We start from the raw sequence: 25,465 nt of genomic DNA, 5'->3' as shown, positions 1-25,465 counted from the left end.
TATTCATCATTTGATGTTCTACATAGGTCTCAGTGTCTTGAAGCTTCATAAAGGCAATTCATTAAACAGCTTTAGCCAGGCCAGGAGGTGACTCGGTGAGCCAGTGAAAGCGAGTGGCTGGTACCCACCGCTGGCTGTAGCATTTCTCAGCCTGCAGTATACCAGCAAGGTGCTTGTCCTTTTGGTGCCTCAGATAAGCCAGTGGTGTAATGGTTATACTGATATTTACCTGCCTTCTTACTCGTTTGGTGGGATGACCAGCAACATGTTTTCAATCTTTGCATGAAAGGCTCCACATTAATCCATGCCAAAATTTGCTTTGCTTGCTTCCTACCATTAAAATTACTTGTTTCCCCCAAAGATCTGCCATCTGTCACTATTCACCTTTTACATTTTTACGCTCCACAGTTGAGCAAACACCAATGCCTGAGTAATCCTATTTCCCATTATCAGTCTTTGGAAGTGCACTGAGGTCAGGGCAGCTGCAAAGTCTCACTCCTGGCTGGATTCCCTGGGACCCTGGGGCTCACCCTGCAGCCTCGTCCTCTCTCCGGCCACTAATAACATCCCATTTTTCTCATCACAGGGGTTACCCAGTCTTTAAGAAAATATTTAATTCTGTTTTCCCCACATTCCCATAATCTGCAGCAAGTAATGTAGAAGCGTAGGAGAGAGAGGCAAAGACACAAGACAGAGGCAGATAAGGGGGACCGCTCTGTGCTCTCTGCAGGGGTGATGATGTTGCCGTGTTGTGGGGTATCTTTGACTGCACTTGACAAAGGAAAGGAGCAGACCCTGGGTGATGGTTGGGATGTTCAGCTGTGAGACACAAGCCACCATCTGAGTAGCCAGTTGCAAATGGTTTTTGTGTTTTCATAATCTTTGTGAGTAATATCCTGTCAAAGTTTCATCAAAAGTTATTAGTCCCTTCATAAACTGGTACTTCAATATGTAAACTTGCCTTGTAATTAATTTTATGAGCTATGCCCCTGGCACCACAGAGCTCTTATTTCATTTTAGGAGCATAATTGATTAGGCTTCCTGTAGCTATGATGTAGACCAAGGATGTTGCCACCAAACAAAGAGTAATTTGTGACAGCTCATTTGTGGGGAGATATCTCTTGTTTGCCAGCGTTGAGCATACATAAGGCAAAGTAAAATATTTTGTATTGCTACTGCTGTGCTCTGCTTGAAGTTGAAAAGCACAAAAGGAAAAACAAAGAGACTAAAAATAATACAGACAAATTAGTAAGCTTAATTAGTATATATTTGTACAGCAGCTTTTATTCTACACTGTAAAGGTTTCTCTTCTCCCCTGAATTCCTTTGAAGATATTTGCCTCACTATAGCATCAGATGACATTTCTGTTTGGGCAACTAGATTTTGCATTGCCGAAATTTCCCTCTCTTTCAGTTGTACCAGATACTTTTCCCTACTTTCTGCAACTGTTACAGCACAATAAAGTCTCTCTCTCTGATGTGCCTTTTAGCAATTACAGAGTCCATCTTGATACCAGTGGCTTAGTAATAGGATTTCCTTTCTTTTCTCTCCCTGTTTAATAGTTGAGTAAATGTTACCTGAGAGAAATATGCTGGACACTCAGGCTGTATTAGCTTAATTTATGGCTAACATCAATGAGGCAATATTTCCTGTGGATAAGGTCAATAGGGCTTTGTTTTCTGTTAATTAAAAATAGGCTTATATAAGACAATGCATGTAAGTAATAAAGACATAATGTGTATTTGTGTGGCCACAAAGAAAAGGAGTGGGGTTATTCATAGACCACCAATCATAGCTGGAGTCTTGCCCTGACCCTGACAACAGAAGGGAAAAGAAAAAAAATAATAAAAGTGTTATTTTATTCTTTCCATATCCTGCTTGTACTAGCTGGAGAAGTGAGCTGAACATCCAAGAGAGACAGGTCCTGGGTTGCTGCAGCCACTTAAGCCTGCAAGCGCAAGGCTGAAACTAAAAGTGTCTGGTGCTTGCTGCCCCTCCAGGGAAAGCTGTGTATGACTGAATTCAATAGGAACTCTGTCTGAAATAAAAAGAAAGCAAAACCTCAAAAACTGGATGTTTTAAAAATGAAACTAAGAGAATTTCAGAGGGAAAGTCAGAAGAAATGAGAAATGCTTCCCTCCAAAACTGCAGCAGAATGATAAATTACTTTTGCCTTTCTGAAGCCAAGCTGGAAAACCTCTGCTCACCTCTATTATCTACTTCTGGTCTCTGAAGATACATTATCATATTAATTCATTGCATTATACGATTTGAGGAACTAAATGAGTTTACCTCATGCCCTCTTAATAGCATTTTCTTCTAATGCTAACTTTAAGTGATACGTTTTAGGGGATACTTGAAGCAGAATGCATCATGAAAATTTATTTAAACTCGATTTTGTTTACAAATTATAGCTTATCCTTTCTCGATGAACCAAGTACAGAAAAACCACACAGCCTCTCTGTGGGCAGAACTTCTCTTGGCATTGAGACTGTTGCAATCTCCTTACTCACAGGAGGTTTTACTGGGGCAAAAAGTAGCTGCCATGTCTCAGGAGGTCAAGGGGCTGTTTATGTAAAAGACAGCCACAGCATCACAGAGCAGATGAGATGCATGATGAATTAGGATGGTCACCTCTGCAGCCCATTGGAATGGGTGGGGTGGTGCCGTACCACACGTCAGCATCAGCATGTGCCAGGGTGGTCAAATGGCTGCGTCACGAGGGGGCTCCCCAGGCAGCCAGCGGCTGGACACGGGGCTTTGGCCAAGGGCCAACCTGCAGCACCAAACATCAGGAAATGTTTTCCAAGCACTGAGACTGGGGTAAAGAGGATCAATAATGGGTCAACTCAATTTTCAGGCAACATGGTTCCTATCAGGACAGAAATTTCATGTTGTGTGGCTGTGGTACTGATAGCAACCCTCCACCCATGCACTGGCTACATTTTTTTTCTACATGCATATGTATTTTTATGTACACATAAAGGCATACATAAAATTTCCGTACAAGCAGCTTATAAATGGAAGCAGTAATCTGACCTGTGGCCTCACATCTTTGCTTGTTCCTTCCCATTACCCAAGGGACTGTAGAACTCAAATCTGGCAGGATTGCCCCAGGATTTATGAACTGGCAAGCAAACCAATGGCAAGTGTGCCGAATCACCTCCCCACGTTGCACCCACAAAGGTTTCAAGGAATGAGAAGCCTGATGGAAGTTTCTTCATGCAGCTGGTACCCAGGTCTGCTCATTCTTCTTCCTGGGCTTCCTGCTGATCAGTGGCTGCAGCTGTTCAGAAAGATTTCTTTGCATAACAAAAAAATCTGAAATATTCCAGTTTTAGCAGAGGTGAATGTTTATCAAAATGACCATAGTTCAGCTCTTCTCTAATTTTCATTGGGACCTCGTTCAGCAAACCTTTGAGTACATCCTTTAACTGAAGCATATACTTCTGTATTTTCCTGAAACACTGAGGATGGATGTAATTTCATTGAATAAGTTCCCATTTCAGTCGTCCATGGGAGAAACAAAGACAGCACAGTGCAATTTAGGTATCTAAATTTTCAGCACAAACATTTTGCAAACTAACTGAAAATCACTCATCCAGCGTAGTGATTAGCAAGAAGTTCTGACTGTTAGAAATAAAAGAACGGTTTGACCTCCATGGGCAGAAGAGTACTACAGCTCTGCATTCAGTGGAACTACTCTCATGTGTGAAGTTAAACACCTGTGTAAAGTTTGTAGGCCTGACATTACATCTGACATTATGCTTTTGTCCATGAATGACTGAAACTCCAACATTATGGACAGAATTATCACATTGTTTCAAAAACCAAATAATAGATACTACAAATGTAATTGCTGTGTTTCATATTCTTAAAATATAACAGTGAGCTCCTTTGGTTGGCTGAGTGGGCTGTTTGCCACTCTTGGGTCCCTTTGTTGTTGTTTTGTTTGTTTGAGAGGTTTTGTTTGTTTGGTCTTTGTTTTGTTTTGGTTTTGGTTTTTAAAACATTTATCTATTAGCTATTTACAATGACTGACAGAAGTAGCATTAACTTACTGCCAACTGGAAATCAGTTCCTGTTTGACCTTCTGATATGTACTAACCACATTTCAATTTCAAAGGGAATTTCATCTCATCTCATGTGGCATTGGCATAAATTAGTAAATAGAAAGTATCTTCATTTGACATTTTCCACTCTAAGTACATGATCAGCAGAGTCCTACGTTCAGTGATTTTAATTTAATAGGTTCATCCCTGTGGTAGATATGGTATTCATTTAAACTGACCTTGCTTTACTTGAATTGTTGCTCAGATTTTCACAAGTACAAATGACCTAATCTTCTAAAATACGTTTTCTGATCGACATAAGCAAACTGGCTGAAGAAGCAATTATGTAAAAGAAATGCTTTTAGACAACAAATGGGTCTATAAGTAAACAAGTACTTCTTAATCACAGGCTAAAAAAGTGTGCCATTTTTCCTTTTTTAATAAAAAAAATAGTTACACCCAATGAATTTTAATGTTACTGAAAATGAGGGTCCAAGAATATTTTGGCAAATTGAGTACAGTGAAAGTGAAAGCTGCACTGGCTTTTTGCCACAGTGCAGCCGGAGTAGCTGTGTCTCACCAGTACCACCTTTGGCCTTCCAAGTCTGCACAGATCAGCAAGAAATCATGTGGAAAAAAATAGCCATTTTTTTACTAGCAACCTGTTGGAGGGAAGGGGGGTTTTTTTGCAGGTCAAAAATTTATTTTTCCCCAAAGTGAAAGGCAATGCAAAAATATACCACCCTATGCAACTTCGTGTCTTTTCTATTTTTTCCATTGCCAGTGCCCTGGGATCCCATTATTTATTTTGATTTATTCACTTTTTCCTAAATAAAGGAAGGATGTGGGGAAATATATGTTAAAAAAATGTGTGCGAAGGGGAAATTTTATCCTCCTTCGGTATCTGGAGAAAAAAGTAATTGTTAACAGTTGGGAAGGTATTGCTAAGGCATGTACTATAGTTGTAGCAGCAGGCATGAGAAGAAAACCAATAGGTGAAGCTTGGTACTGGAGATATCAGTGTAGACAAATGATTTTCTCAAGTGAATTAATCAAGACTACTTAACTAAAGATGAGGGATAGTTACACAGTTGTACATGGGTACGAACAGATTTGCAAGTCTAGGAAGAAGAGGGTGGGTGAAAAAGCAAAAGTCACATGGCATGAGAAGGAGAAATTATACTGCTACAGGAAGAGAGGAGGAGCAGCATGGCAGAAATAAAAGAAGTTTAGAGATATCCATCTGTGGGAAGGCAGAGATGCATTAATGGAGAGTGTGCAATGTCAGGGAGATGAGAGGAAAAGGAGACATCTCAAAAAAACCTCAAAGAAATGCAGGAAGGCAGAAATACATAAATGCTAAAACTGAACGTGAACCCAAACTCCGCATGCTGAGTCCTCCGAACTAACTTCTGCTTTGCTCTGGCTTGTTTGCAGGAGCACAGTTTGGACTGAATCTCAGAAAGGGAGGTGATCCCTGGGCATGAGGGACTGGCACCGGGAGCCTGTTGAAAAATGATAAAGGAAAAATAGTTTTGCTAGGGGAGAGGGGCGTGGGGGGTGTGTGTCAGGTTTAAGAAGAGTTCCTGCAGTCCCAAGGACAAGCGATAAGCTGCTAAAACAAAACAAAACAATCCCACAAAACAAACAACTAAAAAAACAAACAAAAAAAACCCAACAAACAAGCAAAACACACAAAAAATCCCCAAACTGATATTGCCCCTGTGATGCTCAGAAGAAAGTTGCAGAAGTGAGACAGGCTCTGTATTCACTGCACTTCGTAATGTTAATGACACTTCTTTGGCTGGAGAGAAATCAAGACCAAAAAGGAGAAGTTTTGCAGGAATTGGTTCTCTCTGTGACACTGGTGAAAACCAGGAGCTGCTCCACTGAGGAAAAGTGGTTCCCACCAAAATAAACCCATTAATTGAACAGAAAATCTGAGATCTGAGGTTGTGTGCTGTTCAACTGTATTTCTGTGGAAGGGCGTAAAAAGCTGTGAGATTTTATGAAGGCAGATTAAGCTGATGACTTTTTACCTGTCAAAACCTTCTAAGTCTTTTCCAGAGACCATTCCCAGCATTCTGGAATTCAAGTGAATTCCTTCATGGTTCTTGCCTGCATCAGAATGGTTTTGGGCACATCCCGTTAAGGTATTGGTTTCTACACATGAGGTGTACACACGTCTACTTTTTCCAGAGGGAAACACACAATAGAATGGGCGAAAGCATTTAAGAGATTTCATTGATTTCCTGTCTCCTACCCGTGCTAGCAGAAGAGCTTAATTTGAAGATATGACTCTTTAGGATTTAGTCTGAGATGCACCTATTTGCTTTACTTCAGAATTAAAGTCAGACTTTAAGTCAGGCACAAGACTGTAAAGAAAAAATCACAAATAAATCAAACAAAACCTGCTATTTTGAATGTAATTTCTGGATACCATTCCCGTAGCATACCATAAAATGTTTCCTAGACAATGCAGCTGGGTTTAATGTCACTCCTTTTCCAGCTGTTAACTTCTGCTCTGTCCACATTTGAAACACAGTGACTGTGTTTTCATGCAATGATCCCACCATAATACCCTTCTAGGTCTCAAATGCCCTCTCAAGGTCTCAAATCCCTCTTTGCTGCCCACTTTCTTTTTAAAGCTGGTTTCCTGCTTTCTGTTCGTACCTGTGCAGCCCCAGGAGCTCAGACCTCACATCTCCATTGGCTTCTGGAGCTGGACTGCAGGTAGAAATGCAAATGCAGTTTGCAGTCGGGCTGCTGGTTGGCTGCCAATGTCCTCAGCTGGGCTCTCTCCTTTGCTGGGACCACAAATGCTTCCAAGTTAAATGTGCGAGGCACCGCTTGCACACACATTTGGTAAAGGTCATGATCCGCGGTGTGGTGGTGGCTTCCTATAAAGCGGTAGACGGACAGCACATGGCTAGAATAGCTGACAAGGAACAAGTTGCTCTGTCTAGAGGTACTCATAAATGCTTATGTTTTCTCTCCCGGTTTACTTTGTCCCAGGAGATGGTATGGATTATCAGGAGGATACATCTTCCCAAGTCTGTAGCTCTAGATACTTAGAATCAAGAATGTATTTTCACATGCATCTTGGTGTTCTTCCAATGCCTGCAGGTTAGCGTAACCCTTGTGATAAGACACTCCAGGAGAACAGATTGTTTTCACCTTGATCATGCTGCAGCTGTTACAGGGAAAGTGTAAAAGGAGGTATCCAGGTCCTAAGTAACTTTTATATTGTGAGGATGAAAGGCATGTCTCTGTGAGGATTAGGGATGCTAGCGTGGTGCCACCTTAGAGGCAGGTGCCATGCTGAGTAAGGCAGGGTGGGCAGGTCCTTGTCAGCGGCACCACAGTCCCCAGGGAAGGAGCAGACATGTTTGTCACATCTCCAGGTGGCTGCGTACACAATGTGAGCAGGGGAAGAACTTTGTTGATGTAAATCAATACATTGCTTATGTCACTTGTAGCTATGTCTTTCTAACTTTGATGCATAAGATAAGAAGAACAAATGTCCCTGGAGAAAAAAAGTGCCTTTTAGATGTACAAATAAGGCATATTTACAAATCCCTCCCTGGCAGTGGAGAGGGAGAAAGCATCAGGCACAGTAAAGGCAGCATATTAAGAAAATGTTTAAGCTTTGTCTCTAAGATACGTTCTGCCATTTCTAAAAAAAAGTATGCTTGTACCTTAGAGAGAGAAAAAAAAAATATCAAAGTGTGAATACTTACAGGAGAGACAGAACATGAAATTCTATGTTGTATACTTTCTCATTTCCTCAGACTCCTGAGTTTCTCAAATACCTCTCCTTTGCGTACTTTGGACTATGGAAGATGTTTCCATGGTGACAAATAGATGTTGTTTATTTACTGGGCAGCAAGGAATGACAATGTCAGCAAATGACATTTCTATTCTTTTTTTTTCTTTTTTCTTTTTTCTTTTTTTTTTCCAAGGGAGATGTGTTTTAGTTAATGACCCTGGCAGCAGCAGCAGCGGATTTTCAGATATCCTTTCCAGCCTCACTTTGTGTGTTGGTGTGTGTGCTTGAGACAAAAGTAGACAGCAGTTCCTGTGGCTGCTGTCTACTCTCCGATCAACCCTCTGAAGCCTTTTGCGCCATTCGGTATGCACATAGTTTCTTGTGAACAGCACTGCCTATGAAGTGTCAAGGAGATTTCAGTCTTTACTCATGGGAAAGAACCTGAATATTTCTTGCAGTAGGTGGCTGGCCTTTTCTTCAACCCTCCCACACATCTGTTCTTCTTGACAGCTCTACCACATTGTTTGTAAAAAATGATCTGATAGCTTAAACTCTTGCAGTTGCTACTGCTCTGGTAAAAATAAATAAATAAATAAACTGACTTGATATTTGCAGGAGGCTGTGGAAAGTAAGAAAGGTATTTTCGAAAGGAGGCTTCTGAGAGGAGAGACCAGGGTCTGAAAAAGAAACAGCATTCTGGCAGGTTGATCAGTTCATGGATTTTATACCTGTTGAAGCTTTTCCTGAGGCTCCATAAAATACATTTGCTTTGTAACACTCACAGGCTGCTGCTGAAATGAAGGAATGATGAACTGAATGCCAGTTTGAAACCCTCCGCAGCCCCTCAGCGTTTCTCATCAGCTCTGCTGGGTGATGCGTGGCCCAGTGGGAAAGTGGAAGGTGATAGATCCTTTAATTGCTCCATCTCACATCTGCCTCTCTAGAAAAACAGTGTGGGACTTGCCTCTCCTGGCCCAGGACAGCTGCGGTACTGGTGCCCAGCAGTGAAGCAGGGACTGTGCTTCCCCCTGGGATTCAGGAGAGGCATAAAACTATTGGTGGGGGTGGAAGGCATTTCTAGTTGATCCCTTCCTCATTCCTCCCTTATGTGCTTGCACCAGAGCTGTCTGGTATCTGGCTGTGGCTGTCAAAACAGTGGAACCAGCAAGGCAGGCAGTTGCAGGCAGTATTAACAAGCTGGAGGCAGCAGATGATGATAACAGCCAGTGCCAGTCTGGATGCACGTTTCAATGGTTGACTTAAACTTTTAAGAGCAGTGAGTAGGTAAGCTACTGTTTTGCTTTTTGTTACACAACTTCAGTCCTGAAAGTGCTGTAACATCTCCAATGTGTATTACTGGATGACTACAGAAAAGTGCATCAAGGGGAAAAGTTACATAAAAACTAAAAGAATGTATGACTGGTGTAAAAAATAATCACCCAAAAGCAGTTGCACACCCACCCCTCCAAAAAAAACCAACCCAAGCAAACAAAGTATCAGCTCAGGAGCCATGGTGTACTGGTTTTGGATGGGATGCAGTTAGTTTTCTTCACAGTAGCTTGTATGGTACTATGATTTGTGATGAAAATGTGTTGATACACAGAGATGTTTTAGCTGCTGCTGAGTGGTGCTTACACAGCATCAAGGCCTTTCCTGCTTCTCACATCACCCCACCAGTGACCAGACTGGGGGTGCACAAGAGGCTGAGAGGAGACACAGCCAGGAGAGCTGGCCCCAACATACCAAAGGGATATTCCAGACCATATCATGTTGTGATCAGCAATAAAAGCCGGATGGGTAGGACTAATGAAAATACATGAAAATGGAAAATGGTACCTGTGTGTTTCACAGACTTAAATGATTCTCTCAGCACAAGCAGAATTCAGTCTCCAGTCAAAGGATACACAAATCTACACCAGTTTAAACACAGTCAGTACTTTCCTACAGCTTTTTGTAGTCTGGAGTGTGTGTATGTATATATACATGTATGTGTATCTATATAAATACAGAGAGAGGAAGAGATTGTCCTCCCTATAACTGATTACAGAATCAGTACTTTATTTGAACTTGGAGATGTTTTATTCTTGCAAGTTGTTGTTTGGGTTTGTTTGTTTTGTTTGTTGGGGGGTTTTGTGTTTTGTTTTTTTTTTTTTTTTTTTTTGGGTTGGGTTGGGTTTTGAGTTTTTTTGTTTTGTTTTGTTTTGGGTTTTGTTGTTGTTGTTTTCCCCCCTTCTGTTTTTTGTTTCGTTGTTTGGGCGATTTTGTTTGTTTGGCTTTGCTTGTTTGTTTGTTTGCTTTGTTTTTTCCCAAGTGTTCTGTGTTACAGACCTGTCCTTACATTTCTTCCTCTACACAACTGCCTACTGGACCTTGGACGCTGTACTGGGATTTGCTGTTTCCACTCAAGTTTGCAGAAAGCAAATATGTTCTTTTCTTTAAGACACTGTAACCCTGATTATGCCCTGTTTCCAACTGCAAGTGAATTTAATTACGGAGATTTGATCCTTACAGCTTGAAAATATATTTGACGGACTTTTTTTCCCCTTTCTGTCTTTTAGGTCAGGCCCACCTAAAGCTGGCACATGTCTACAGTTGCAGGAATGTAAAACAAAACCCTCATTATTGCATTAAATTAAAAAATGTGGACTCCTATTCACATCAGCTCCTTCAAAGCCTTATTTGTCTGCTTTAGCGAGGAAATATTCAGATGAATGTCAGACGGATTCCTGGGATGGCTATTACATTCCCCCTGTCATGGGATCAGAAGAGTCTGTGTAGTTGCCTTTGGCCCTGAGACAAAAAACCTTGTGGCATGGAATCAAGAAAAGGAGGAGAGAATAACAAGTAGAAGGGAGAAATGACTTGGCCAAGCCAGAAAATGTGAAGTTGGAGCCAAACCAGAGCCAGCTCTGAGGCACAACTGGGACAGTGAAAAGCCCCGGGGCAGCTGGTTTGCTGCTCACTGTGGGTGGGTGGGTGTGCAGCGGTGCTGGACCAGGGAAGCTTGCACCCTTCCTCCAGCTCCTCCATCTCCATCCAGCCTCGCTCAGGGCAGCCAAAATGGGAAAAGAAACATGCAGGAGAATTTTGGGGGTATTTGATTGAATTTGAATGACTCTGACAAGTGATGGGGTGCCAGGGCTTTCATTGACATTTGAAGGGAAGAGCAGGTACTTGATTTTGGGATGTGGTTGACTTCTCCAGTCTTGACAAAGGGCAGGGAGGCCTCTGAGGAGGCGGCTCACTGCGCTTGGTGGGTGAGCTGGTAAGGGGAAGCTCTGATGCAATCCCGCTCACTGTGAAAGGCAATGCTACCAGATAGGGAAGATTTAGATAACATCACAACTCACCATAGCATTTTCCAGCTTCTCCCTCCCAGACCAAAAAAAAAAAGCTTCTCAGAGATTGGGGATTTATTGGGGAATTATGTATTTCCATGCTTAGTGTTTTTTAAGGGCCTGGTCCAAAGCTCTTGAAAGTCTTTCAGTTGACTGCAATGATGCAGATGACTGGAATGAACTCCAGCTCGCACTGTCTTTTATATGGCTTTTACCAAGAACTTCATAATAATGTGTTGATGCCTCATAGCATCCCTCTGACGTTGGGCTTCACAAGGAAAATGCTCTCCCAGCTCATTTGTTTTGACAACTATCTTACATTGTTTTTCATGCCCAAAAGGGAAGAAGCTATCTGCAAATCCAAGTTCTGTGGGCTCCATATAAGACTATTAAAAAAAGCCAGAAAACAAAAAAACCAAACCAAACACAACAGTTTTGAAAAAACAGTCCACTTATTCCTCCCACGACAAACCTGCAAGACCATTTCTCTGCCAGTCTTTAATCATCCCTGGTGGATTATATGCAGGCAAGGCCAGCCTCAACATAGAAAGACAAAATGGGAAAATGAGGCTGAGGTGGGTGTCACAACAGTAGGGAGGAGTGGAAGGCAGTCTGAGGATGTGCTGGCACCAGAAAGACCAGCAGAAGACCGTGAAATTTGCCTCGGCATTGGACAGTGGCATGTTCTGATAGGAATTAGGGTGGTACAAAAATAAATGTCACATGGAATAACTGGGCTAGACATTTGAAAAATACCCATTCTGATCTGAGTAACAACCTCAGTACTCATCATTATGAGGTTTGTGTTTTGTGGCGTAAGATCTTACTGGCTGGCAGAATTGAGATGGAGGGACACTCAGGAAAACCACTTGCCCTTACTAACTGCCTAAGGCTTACAGAGTCTGAGGAATCATTATTACCCTTTCTCTGTGACTGAGCCATTGCAGTTCTTGATCAATAGAGATTATGGTTTCAAATCCTGACCATTTATTTAGTCCTAAAACCTGGCAAGGAAATGCCAAGCTAAATAAATAAGTGTTCTGTGTAAGTCTTCTCACAAGGGCAAATGAGAAGGAGAAAAATGTTTTTCTGTAGTACACAAGCTCTCTTTCACTTCCACCTGGATTCCTGCAGGCATAAGTCTTCCAACTGATACTGAAATTTTCCTGTTGCTGTATATTCTCAGATTCAAATTTGTCCGAACTGAATCGTAAGAAGAGAAAACCTTTAGCAGTGCAATGACTAGAACAAGCTGCAGAGAGAGGATCCTACTGGAGGTTGCCATTCACGTTGGATTGTGTACCTGCAGGAAAATAAGAGTGCTCTCATATCATGACCCGCCCTCAGGTATGAGTTGGGGGGAGAAGTGACTCAGGTTTGTGGGTCCCCTTTGGTTGGAAAACAATACACACAGTACTTAAGGTCCGCAAACAAAAGTCTTTTATTTTTCTGCTTGGCCCAAATGATATATGATTCAGTGGCAGAAGGATTTACATTATTGTAGGTTCAATTGGTAAACATAAAAAGTTTGTGGTATATGCAGGGCTGTAAATCTTATGTTACTATGTTACATATAAAAGCGAAAGCAAAAGGGTAGAAGTATGAGAAACAAAAGAGAAAGATTCACCATCTTTGTGGCTCCTCTTTATGTGTGATGGAGTTTGCAGTCTTGGATCCAGCGATGTGCGGTGTCCTCTGGTGTCTGTTCATGTGGTGAGACTGGTGGGCAGAGTGGTTCTCAGGATGGTGGGTGCATGCCACCAGTGCTTGCACAAGGTGGGCCTTTATAGCCCTCTGGGTTGCCCGCTTGCGTAACTTTTGGTGTTTCATGGAGGTGTTATTGTGAAAGAGAGAAAAGTCTGGGGGGAAGGGGCGATTGTGAAATATTGGCAAGTCTCAGGCCATGTTGGAGGGTCTCAGCTTTTCCCTTTGTGCCATGCTGGGTGTATCAGAAGGTGGAGTGTGTGCCCTCTGGCACGTCCCCCACCTCCTGCCAGCCTGCTCTGTGGCTCCGTAGCTTGTTGTTGATATGTAAGCCACAATTCACCCTATACTAAATGTGTCTTCTCCTGTGGCTGGATGAACTGGCTTTGCCACAATGTTTCAGCCATTATCCTTATCAGTACATGACATCTCCCCACGCAGACAGTTCCATAGTAATTCAAAAGCAAAAAGGTTTCTTCTTAACCTACATGGCCTGATGAGGTAAAGTCCTTTTCAAGATGACGACTGAAGTTGGTAGGATTTGTAAAATCATATTCTCTCATAGCTTTTAGTGCAATCTGCCACTTTGGGCAGGAAACTACAAATGGCTGATTCAGTTTAAAGATGACATTTATTCTGTGCAGGCATCTGAAAGATGACCTGTCCCTTTTCTTACATCCTCACCCTCTGCTTGGTCTTCACTGTCAAAAATAAGAGTTTCAAGGTTCAAGATCTAAATGTGACTCCAGTTTCCATGCTGACAAGATTTTTTATTCCCAGTGGGCTGATGAGAAAGATCCTTTATAAATTGTCTTTGTGAACAGAAGAATATATGTGCTGCTAGATGCTTTATTTTTCAGTATCAGAAAAGGCAATGCTGAAGGTCCTGGGGGATTTCAGGATTTCTGCATCTCAATATAATAGACTTGTAGTAGCATACACTTTTGGTAGACCCAGGCTGCAAGTCAGTGCAATATACATGATGTACAACCATCACTCGCTCCTGGAATTGCCCTTTGATGTGTTAGCAGACCTGTGACCCTTCTGAAAACATTCATTTGCACAGCAACTGCTGGCAGAGATAGCTGAGAGGAAGGGTTGAAACGAACATCATTTGCATTACACATGATCAGTCTTTAAACCAGGAAGTTTCATGCTAAATTATAAGAAGATAGTGTGCATCTGCCTGCATTTAGGTCCTAAAAAAAACCCCACCACCAAGAGGTCTGTCAAATAACTTTAAAACCATAGGCTTTTTCCAAATGCATTTCCAAGAATGGCATCCAGTCTCCAGCATGGAGCATGCTGCTGCAGCAATCGTTTAAAATTCTGCTAAATCATTCTGCGACTCTCTAACCAGTACTAATAGCTTTTAGGCTGGCTGGCAATCTCACTTCAATAGGAAGCCTTGCACAGGCTTCCAGACCATTTATGTGTGCGGGTGAGTGAGAGAGAGCACTACAGATTTAATTTAGTGCCCTTGGTGGCTTTCAGTAGAATATATATATATTAATCACTTGTGACTTCTGGTTTGGGGGGTAGGGGTTCATCTGGAGTACAGGAAAATCAAATTAAACTCATAAAGATGAAAGTTGTCTTGATTTCATTTGCTGATTTTAAACAGCGAATTGTTTCTTACCCATCCTTGCATGATAATTGGTAAATTTACTGAAATGGGTTGAGTTTCAAAAGACTCTCTGGGTAATCACACAATAACTGGAGTTCAGAATGTGCACTGTAGGTACAATTGCAAATCACGTTGCTCAGATAATTTCTGTCGATGAGAAACACATTGTATTTTGAAGCTGGCATCTCACAACGAGGAGGCAGGACCATCTTTAGCTGTGTCTGGCATGGGGGCCCCAAGCAGACAAGAGGCTGTAGCGCAGCTCTGAAAATGCGAGCCATTGACTCAGCTGCAGGGAGCAGGGAATGGGAGGAAATTGTGTGAGATGAATGAGACACAGTAGGTCTGTAGGCAACATTACTCTGCAGATGAGAGTCACTTCATCAGACATTAGGCTTTGGATATTGCACTTTAATTTGGTTGAGTAGTGGCTCTGTGTTGCCCTCAGAGGGCAATTTTTCCTATCTGAGGCTAGGGAATTGCATTTCCAGAACATGAGTTGTCTCCTTATCTATGGATAACTCACCTTCTGTAGGTGTCTTTGAGAATGGATGGAGCCTGGCTTAGACTTGCACCCTGAACACCCAGGTGATCACAGCCAGGATCAGAAGTGTCGTGCCAGGGGCTGAGTTTGATCCAAGAAGCTACAGGGCAGAAGGGTTTGGTTATAAGAAAATAAATCTGGTGTGGGGATGAAGCTACAAGAGTTGGTGCTGGTGCAGCTGAGAGCAGACCGTGCCCGTAGTCTGCAGAGTATAGCCACAGGGGCACTTCAGTGATTCTTTTTAACTCATGTCTACGGAAAGCAAGAAAGAATTGTGTTAAATGAGTTAAAACAGTACAAGGGAGCTCAGGGACTAGTGGGGACTGAGAGTGTCCTGTGCTTGAAGTGGTATTACTGGTACCTGCAGCTGGTGGCCAGAGCTGCCCAGGCAGCACTACTGGCAAAGGGGCATCTGCCCTTCTGTCCTTCGAACCTGGCAACACAGTGCTGTGTTTGAGCAGTTCTGCTGAAAATAAGGGAAGAAACAATCATCCAGCCACAGCTGGTGCCTCTCTCCTCCTCTCCCACATAGCTGCTGTTACCATGGCAGCAGTCATGCTGCTGGAGGATGCTCTGGAGGGCCTCCTCCTCCTCCTCCCCCTTGCCTGCTGTTATCACTGCCCCATGAGCATCAGGCTGCTCCCATGGAGGAGTAGGTGGCAGGTTGCTTCACTGCCTTTCCTGGGGAGCACTTGGTCTCCCCTCACACGGGAGCCTCTCCAGTGTCATGACCGTTTTGTTGACAATTGGCAACACTGCACAACAGTGGCACAGTGTCTGGGTCTTACTGCACTAGGGACAGAGTTACATTCCAAACTCTTGATCCAGTCCTATGCATGCCATTATTAAAAAGGTTCTTGCACTGGGCATGTATAAGAGCATTTTGCAGGGTGACAGAATTTCTTTGACCTTTTCAGCTGCAGAGAACAAGTTTTCTATTCCTGTCAGTGTGACCGTGTTGAAAGCTGCCTGCCTTTGCCTGTTTTTGTGCCTTCATCAGACAGTTGGAATCAGTAAGGGTTGTACACTTAATTCTTCCAGTCCTTCCTCAATTCCTGTTTGAGTTTCTGAGATGTACTAGTGAATTTGGGAGCCCTGACAACTCTCAAACACCAACAGGTGCATACAGGAAATATTTTGAGTGGATCTTGCTTTCAAAATTCAGAGTATGTGGGTTGGATGGATCTTGTGGACCAGCCAACCCATGCCTTGCTGATGTTAAGCAAGGCAAAACAAAGTATGTTTAAGCTATTTCTGCAATTCACTTCCAGCTTCTCTCCTTTTCACTTCTTTTCTAACTTCTTTTCACTTCTTTTCTAACTTCTTTTCACTTCCTTTCTAACTAGCTGAAGGTCTGGATCAGACCCAAGTATAAATTAAAAGGAGGCTTATGGTTGTGTCTGCCCAGGGCCTTACGGGGTTGTTGTGGCAGGCAAACATCCTGGTGTAGCTATTGTTGTCTTACTCCTAATGCTATGGGTGGTTCTCATGCATAGGGGATGAGAAAAGAATGACCTTAAAGTCATGATGGCAGCTGTACAGCAATAGAAGATTTCTCCATACAGGAGAAATTCTCAGACTTCTTGTCTTCTTGTTCAGCTGTATTTGTTCCCTTTCTGCCTCTGTGGAAATTTTCAGCTTTGATTGAAAGTGAATAATTATAGAAGTTGACATTATAAACTTTGACTTGGTTTAAAATAAAAAAAAATAAAATAAAAACTTTGAAAAATATTTTCCTGTTTGCATCCAGACTAAAGCTAAACTGTCCATTCTCTGGGAAATTCAGACCAAAAAATCCCTCAAACAGCTTATGAAATTCCCCTCAGCAGGGATTTTCATAAAGGAAACAATTATAAAACTATCAAAAATGTCTCAGCTCAAGGCTTTCAGAAGGAAACATCACCGGGGGAGTTCAAGCTCTGATATCCACAAGGCACCTCTTCCCCTGCTTCCTACTGGGGGACCTGGTTTTGCCCTTGGACTCTGGCAGCCCTGAGAGTCCTGGTTGATGACCTGCAGGCATAAGGGCTTTGGAGCTCATGGTTCCCATTTGGGAAACCTGAAGCTTTTTCAGACCGCAGGGTTTTGATGATTGCTAAGTTTAGCAGAGAGACGAGGGGAGGGGGTGAGCTGGCAGGAAAGCAGACGGTGCTCTGCTGGAGCCCCTGCAAGGTGATTGAAAATCACCATCCCTTTTCTTGAACAGGCAATTTTTGAGGGAAAATTTGTTTTGTCAGAATTTTTCTGCCCAGCTTTTCCCTATGGGCTTTTAGTGCCAGTTCTCCATGCCCTCCCAAGGGCCTGGGAGTGCCAAGGATGGCAAGGTCTCCAGTCTGGGGGACGCACTGCATTGCAGAAACCCAGGAAGGGGGTCTCTCAGGCAGAAATGGGGCAAGCAGCTGAGAGCTTCCTAATGGGATGGGGGAGCCTGGGGTTACAGGATGCTCATCCTGCAGCCACCAGGAGTCACTTCACCAACATTGCAAAAATAATTTCGGGTACTGGACAGGGGTGTTGCTCAAAGGTTCAATTTTTTTGAACGGCAGAAACTTTTCAGTTCTGGAGTAATTGGTGTGTTTTGTTGTTTTGGGTTTTTTGTTGGGTTTTGTTTGTGTTGTTGTTGTTGGTTGGTTGGTTAATGTTGTTTGTTCTTTTTTTTTTCCAAACCCATACTTTTCTCAGGGGAAGGGAAATATTTTTCGTGAGTATTTTTGTGGAACTGAGAACTGGATTGTCACAAAGAAAATCGAAACTTTTTGGATTAAAATCTTGTTAAAATGGCCATGTGGAGGTGGATTACATGTAGCTTTTTCAAAACGGACAATGAATCTTTAAAGAAAACCTTTGTGTTTCCCACAGCCAAGGTTGTATCTCAAAAAATATTATCTCATATTGAGTCTTAATAGGATTTGTATGTTATCTGGAGTGGTATTTCTGCTGCCATCTTCAAACTATAATAAACCATATTGGCACAAGCCATACTTAGCATTAACACTTTTGTTGTTCTTGTTGTTGTTGTTTTGTACTGGGCACTCCATTAGTGCTGCTACATCAATTTAATAAATAATGCACTGCAAGCAAGTAGTCATTTAATTGGAAACCCAGAAATATTCAGAGATGGCTTAAACCAGAAGGTTTTATTGCTGCTGCTGACAGTGTCATCTTTAAAAGGAAAGAGAGATGACATAATGAAATGCCTGTGATCAGTTAGTGTTGTGACGAAGTCCTCATGATAGGGTTTAAACCTTGCTGTTACCCAGAAAATCTCCTGGCAGTTCCAGTTTATGTTATTGTGCACATCAGGCTGCAATGCTGTTAGGGAGTGTTTTTACCCCAGAAATTGAAAGGGTGATAGTGACCCAAATGCTACTGGTATATCCCATGTCTCTGTCAGACCGGAATTATTGAAGGAATTATTTTAAATGTTTCTAATGTACTCCATGTTCTGTGGATGGGAAGTGTTGGAAAGTATTTTTACAACTAATACGTCCTAAAGCACATGTTCTCTCCTGTCGACATGACACCAACACTTTTGTGGTGCACTTGAGAAAAATCAACAGCTTTATTAAAACTATGCTGATCCTGGGAACTGCTAACCTATATGGCAGGCTAGATATAAATTAAATTCATCAATCGTACAAATTAGCCATCTTATGAATAATATTAAAATGAGCAGGATACTAGCCAAATTAAAAAATAATCCATTTCAAGTGATGTTTATAATTCTGAAGCAGAAGTGCTGGTAACAATATCATTATTATTAGAATGCTTCCTGCACTAATTCTGCTCTGGAGGGGCGAAAGGGGGGAAGCAGTCTAGCATATTATAGATAGTTTAGGAATTTCCAGCTCCTTTATCAGCCATCTTGAACTGCAAATTTAGATCTGTCTGGGGAAAAAGACTAAAAGAAGTCAGATCAACTGGGAATCAGGAAAAAGGAAAAGACTTTCAGTAGCCTAGCAAAAAGCAAAATCATCACCTTAAGGAAAAGAAACCTACTCGAAGTCACAGCTAAGGCAGGAGTGCTTATGCACAAGTGTGGAAGCAGGGGTCTCAGAAGAATTACCTAAGGGTGAAGGAAATAAGCACGTGAGGTATTAACCTTAAGTATTCTCTTCTCGACGAGTCTTTCAAGAAGTCACATTTTAAAATAACAATTGAAAAACCGTGGCTCATAAAAATTAACCCTCCTGCTTGTGAACATGATTTTAAGACCTAACAGATTTATTTTGTTTGCTAAGCTTTGTTGTATTAATTGGTTGCTAATAGTCTGCTAAAGTAAATACTAAGCTACTTGATGAGAATAATGTATATTTTCAGACTTGTAAACCATTAAACATGATTTAGTCACTAAGACCAAGCCAACCAAGGTAGATTACATTGGAGTATTGAACATTCGGGTGTTTGACACCAAAGCCTGGGCTGCAGGTAATAGTATTACTTATCATAATGAATAAGCCTTTTGCAGGGATCCAGCCTGATATCTCGTAAGGACTAATGGTGATAGGGTGGGAGATCAGGGAACTAAGGGAAAAATGGGAGCTAGCACAATGTTTAATTTCTCACCTTAAATGTCTCACTCTAGTGATGCTGAACAACACGGGACATGGCAAAAGTTCTGTTCTGAGCTCCTGAACTGTGATTTAGATTTTAGACATTACCATTAATTATTGAAACTCAGAAGGCTGCAAAAACATCTTGATTCATTGGCAAAGTGACAAACATATGGTGTGTTTTGCAAACCTCTAGGTTTCTGTTCAGAGGAGGAGAACATTAATTGCATACAAATTCTACTGGGAGTTCTGAAACCAGCCATCATTAACATTGTTAGATGTCATATCTGGGAAGATCAGTGCATTTTAAAATCTGAGTTAAAAATTCAGAGCTTTTTTGTAAAAGTTTTGAGAAGGAAAGTACAGAAGTGTAATGAACTCGAAGAAGAGCATAAGTATTGGTGCTTTTTGGTATCTGGTGTTGGTGTATCAACAGCTTTGCTTTGATAGTCTGGATGGTAGGTTAATATTTGTCTTGGTAGGTTAATATTTGTCAACACTTGGAAACTGGCATCAGAATCTGTTCTTTGTTGCCTGTGGCCTCTTACCAATTCTGTTTTGAGTGTGTGATTGCCAGTTTGACATCTGAAATCCCATGAACATCAAAACTTCAAGTCTAGATTCACTGAACAGAGTTTAATCAACATTGGCAACGGGCCTTAGATGAAGGAGATTGTGCGGTGATTATTGACACAACCCAGAAAGCGTCACCAGAGAATGCTGCAATGTGTCATGTAGAAAATAAATTACTATGTTTATCATCCGGGGTGTGGTATGGTGGCTGTTCTTCACCTGATGAAGAACTGTGCTCCCCAGCCACCTCTCTGGCTGAGGATGGGCATGTAGATACAGCACTACAGATAGACAAGGAGGGACAAGATCACGTGGGCTTTTTTGACCAAGGGCTGTAGGATCATCACATCTCATGACCTACCCAGCAGGTTCACTGCTCTTGCAGTGAAGAAGCTTGTAGAGCACTCACCACAGGCCATAACTGCAGGAGAGTTATTCTGTTGCAGTGTGACAAAATCTGGGGCGATCTGAGTTGTGATGTCCCTGGTATAAAGGAAGGTCCAGCTGGGACACAGTGCAGAAAAATCCTGTGTCGTGCTGTGACGCAAGGGACCTGTCCCATTCACTAGGTCATTCCTCCACATTGATTCATGTTATTACTTTGCCACTTTTAAATGCCTTCAATGACTCCTCTCTTTCAGAAGGGTTAAATTCCCCATTGCTGAGCAACTTGTGCATAGCCCTAGTGATTCCCTTGTTAAGGGCTATCACTGCTCTATTCAAGCCTCATATTTCAGTACCAATAGTCAAACTCCAGAAGCAAAGCCAATTTCACTGTATTTATGTGCGCACCCTCGAGAATGCTCTTCTGAAGCAGTGTTTGAAGCTGTGACTGCTGGGTGGATTTCCTTGCTTTCATCTTCCATCTCACACTCTTTATGTGTGTAAAGCAGTTTAAAACTGAGCCCCAGTGTGCTTATAAAATGCCAGGTCATTGACAATAGTGGCACTCATTTGCTGCGGTCAATTTAGTACTAATAAGCTGAAACTGTTCTGCAGGGATTCTTCTACATGGCGCATAAACTCCTTTTCCCTCACTTAAGGACACTTTCCTATAAAATGATTGCAACCTAATAGTTTTCCTCCTCATTTTAGTAACCAGTCTCAGTGTATATTAGTGCTATTTTCCCCAGCAGTTTTCTGTATAAGCTCTATTTCAAGGCACCAAATCAATGATTACGTGGTATGCAGTCCATTGAACTGTCCATCCTGGGAACCCAGCATGTAATACAGCCCCTAATATCCTAGTGCCACAGTAAAAGCAGAATTTACTGCAGTAGGCTAAATTAAATGTTCAGGCTCCTTTGGTTTTTAGTTTTCTTTCTTTTCATCCAGATATCTTAAAGCAGGTGGGACATCTTCTCAGGTGCCTCTCAGAAATGCTAATTCTGCACATGGATTTTCTGACTCTCTGCAAATGCAATAGCAGAGGCAAAACGGAGGTTTCACACCCTCCTAAAGTCGTTATTCACTCAGCTCTGAAGACAGCACTCTGCATATATTAGTCTCACTGATCACTGCATCTCTTCATTTTTTCTTTGTCCTGTCCCTATATCCAATTGCTTTCCTGAATTCATGCTCCTTTTGCTCTTTTCTCCTTTTGCTTTCCCTGTGGTTCTGATGCTTCATATTGAGCAAATTATTCTTCCATCAAGATTACTCTGAATCTCTTTCAAGAATGCCTTCTGTGCTTATTCCTACACTGATTTGCTGAAATCTGTACTAAAATAATCTCAGCAGAACTACAAACAAAACCCAGACACATATAAATGAATGCAATTCATTCCCTATCTCCTTCTGATACCCTCTTTGCACAAGGTGCTACTTCCTTCTCTGAGCGAGTCATGTGGCTGGAATAACTTCGTATGTGTTGTTGATACTAGAGGTACTTTCACTAACTACTGACCAGATCTCTCTGATCATACGTTGTGTATATGCGAAGTCACAGTTCAATGGGGCTAGAACCTCTGTTTTAGTTGAATTATTATTAAAAATCCAGTGTAAAACTTTCCAGCAATGAAGGTACCTTGTCTGCTCTCTCTTTTACAGCATAAGTGGGGTCTCTGGTCTACTTATGCTCCAAGAAGAGAACTATATCATTCCGTGATAAAATGACTCTAGTAATTTTATCCCCGATAAATTGACTGTGTGACATCATTAACTTCCCGCACATTCTGTGTGGCCATAAATAACCGCCACTTCTACATGGAAAATGGAGGAACTTTTTGGCAGGTTGTGCATTGCTATAAATTAAAAAAAAAAAAAAAAACTAAAAACAAAACGAAACAAAACAAAACAAAACCACATTAATTTTGAATTAATTAAAATAGTATTTTAAAAATAACATCATTGTCCTTATGTTTTCCTCAGCAATAATCAGATTCCCTCATTGTGATAAAATTCCTGGCCTTCGACCTCGTAGCTTACCCACTTGGGAATTGAATTATTGCTTCATAAAACAGGGGGTTGATTATATAATCACTTAATTAAATGTTGCACTCAGTCATTGCTGAGCTATTCCTGAAATGCACTTGGCATCTGTACTCACTAGGCAGATTTAAACATTGGAAGAGTTCTTTTTTTCAGATGTGCTTCTTTAAAGGTTATTATTTCCAGTGTTCCTTTGTCTGTGTGGTCTGTTTGTTTCCCATGTGTCAAGCTCACTTTTAATCACAAAGGAGACGAAATGCTCTTTGTGTTCCTATCTGACATGCCGATTGCAGTCAGATTTATGCTGTTATCATTTTGGAAGTATTTTTCTTGCTTCTGTTTGCAAAAGCGCTCAGAGGTAAAGAGCCCTTAGTCACCTATTTGGCATCTCAGTTCCGAGCAGATATTCAAGACCTCACCAGCGACCACTGAAATGACTGTAATGAGCTGTGCATCAGACCTTGGAAAGGAAAAATCCAATATTAGCCACAGCCCCTGGTGAACCCCCTGCACACAAGCACCAGAGAGATACCAGGGGACGTGATGAGAGAAACCCTTCGGTTCTGCTGCCCACAGCTGCCACTCAGATCTGGTTCTGTATGTGACTTTCCAGTTCCCAAGGGAGAAATACCAGTGCCAGTATGATTTTGTAGGGTACAGTCCAGCTGATGTAGGTCCCAGGACCACAGGTGACATCACATATGCCCTGTTGAGCTCCTGCAGCCTTTTCCAGAGCTCCACCCTGACAGGATTTACGGTTTCACCCTTCAGGGACTCAGTGACAGGGAGAGTAAGTAAAATACTGGCCATGAGACTACACTTCTAAACTACACGAACACACACAGACTAAGAAGTGAAAGGTAGATTTGTGAGGACAAAAAACTGAACATACTTGCACATGAAATTTCTCAGTTTCCTTGCTTTACCTGGAGATTTCTTCAAGCCTTAGATGACAGGTGCAGTGCAGAGTTCATCAACAAACTGCCTCTGCTTCAATATTTCCATTGTCATGTCTGTTCCTGCTTCCACCACACTCCAGAGTTACCCCTCACATTGAAATATAGTTTCATCACAAATTAGCGTGACCACATACCTTGGCCAGATGCAGAATGCTACCTGAGCAGGACAGTGGACAAAGAGAGCCATTGACAATCCATACTTCTTTCAGGGAAGGGCCATAGTCTTACCAGGATCACTTCAGTTTGTTTTCCCTAAGGTCTATCCCTAAACACTGCTACCAGGAGAAAGAAGATGCTCAACTTGTCAATGTTTGTAAGACTTTCTGCTCTGTCCTTTTCCAGCTTGAGCTTCACCCTGTGTTGCCTGTGAGTTGAGCAGTGCAAACCAGGGAATCTTACCTCTTTTCTTCATCACTGTCCAACTTCTGTGTATGTAACTCCAGGGTCTGACTCAGTCTCCTGCCAGCTTTAATAGGACACTTTCTGTTAACATTCAGGGGAGCAATATCTCATCAGTGCAAAGAAATAGGGCAGAAAGCACAGGCTGACTTAACTCCATTTGTTTTACTGGTATAAAAACTGAATGCTACAACTTTTGCTCTCTCTTTTCCCATTCCTCTCAGAAACAGGGACATCGAGGACAAGGAAGCAATATAATTTATTCTGAAACAAAACCAGAATTTTCTCACATGTGTTCATTTTACCCAACAATAGGCAGGGGCAGCCACTGAAATAGCATTACCTCATTCCTGGATTAGACTCAGTATCCCCCTCTCTATTTCTTAATTTAAAGAATTTCTCTAGATTGCTAGACTCTGTGACCAAGAGGACAAACTCCCTTTTCATTATGCTGAATTATCCGTGTTTTAGCTAAGCATTATGTATTTTCAAATATAAGATTAACTGTTTTCTATTGTGTGTCACTTTCCTCTGCAGGAAGCTCTACGCTGGGTAGTATGTCTTCTCTTATTATGCGTTTGCTTGGAATATAAATTGCTTTTCAATCAGATCTTTGCATTTCTAACAACATCTTCTGTACTGCAGCAGGTGCTTTCCCTAGCGGTTACTTATATGGATTCTAATGGCATGTCATCTGTCTATGCAGCCACTTCGCTGCCAAATATGTAATAGAGGAATTTTCAACGAGCAGAAGCTTCTGGTAATTTTGGTCCTATAAAGGCTGAGACTTTTAATGTATTTTTCCATAGCTCATTTCACTGGGCTTAAATAAATTAAATTAGGAAGGTTTAAAAGGTCCTTCTGGAAGCCTGATCTCATCTCAAATCAAACCTCTTTGCTTCAACTTGGCTTCATGAGAGGGATGAGAACTGGGGGATGGAGGGAGGTTTTGTTCTATTTTTTAAACTATGATAGATTGAAAGGCAGGAGATTAAAACCAAATAAAATAACTACTTTTTCACACAACAAATAGTTAAACCACGAAACTCATAACCATGGGCTGTTGTGGAGGCCAGGACTATAGACAGGTTCAAAGCAACACTAAACAGACATCTGAAGAATAGATCTGATGGTGGCTTTTGAATACAGGTGATGTAGGTGCAGCCCCTGTTTGGGTAAGTGTCTGATGCCACGCTGGCCAGTAGCTGGGGCAAAGGAATGGTGGGCTGGGATCACTTGCCCCTGCTCCGGGATTTGTGCTCTGCGAGCCTCTGCAGCCCATGCTTTGGGACAGGGTCCTGGGCCGGATGCCGACTCAACATAACCCAAGGATCAGGACCAGTCTGACAAAACTAATGACTAGAAAAAATGTTTAGGGAAGTATAGAGTGGCACACACAGGAGGTGCTTCCTGGACTCCAAGTTTTTGTTCCGCCAAAAAAAAGCTGCTACCTTGATGGAGCAAGTGTGAATGTTGAATGAAAGCAGGGGTCTACTGTCCTCCAGTGAAAAACAGAT

At 41.9% G+C, this 25,465-nt stretch overlaps 1 protein-coding gene and 1 long non-coding RNA gene across 2 annotated transcripts in view; both read right to left on the bottom strand.

Moving 5' to 3' along the window:
• NPVF (neuropeptide VF precursor) overlaps positions 1-25,465 on the bottom strand; it is a 91,000-nt gene that overhangs the window by 47,229 nt on the left and 18,306 nt on the right. The gene's annotated exons all lie outside the window — the stretch shown is intronic.
• Positions 3,172-7,857, bottom strand: LOC139827435 (uncharacterized). The gene is made up of 3 exons (XR_011737972.1): positions 7,793-7,857; positions 6,726-6,952; positions 3,172-5,557 (listed from the first exon to the last, which is right to left on the bottom strand). It is a non-coding gene; the product is annotated as an uncharacterized lncRNA (long non-coding RNA).

This window comes from Patagioenas fasciata, chromosome 2 (genome assembly GCF_037038585.1).
Source record: "Patagioenas fasciata isolate bPatFas1 chromosome 2, bPatFas1.hap1, whole genome shotgun sequence".
Classification (NCBI taxonomy): Eukaryota; Metazoa; Chordata; class Aves; order Columbiformes; family Columbidae; genus Patagioenas; species Patagioenas fasciata.
Note: the sequence above shows the minus strand (reverse complement) of the source record. Positions and strands in the feature narration are given on the sequence as shown.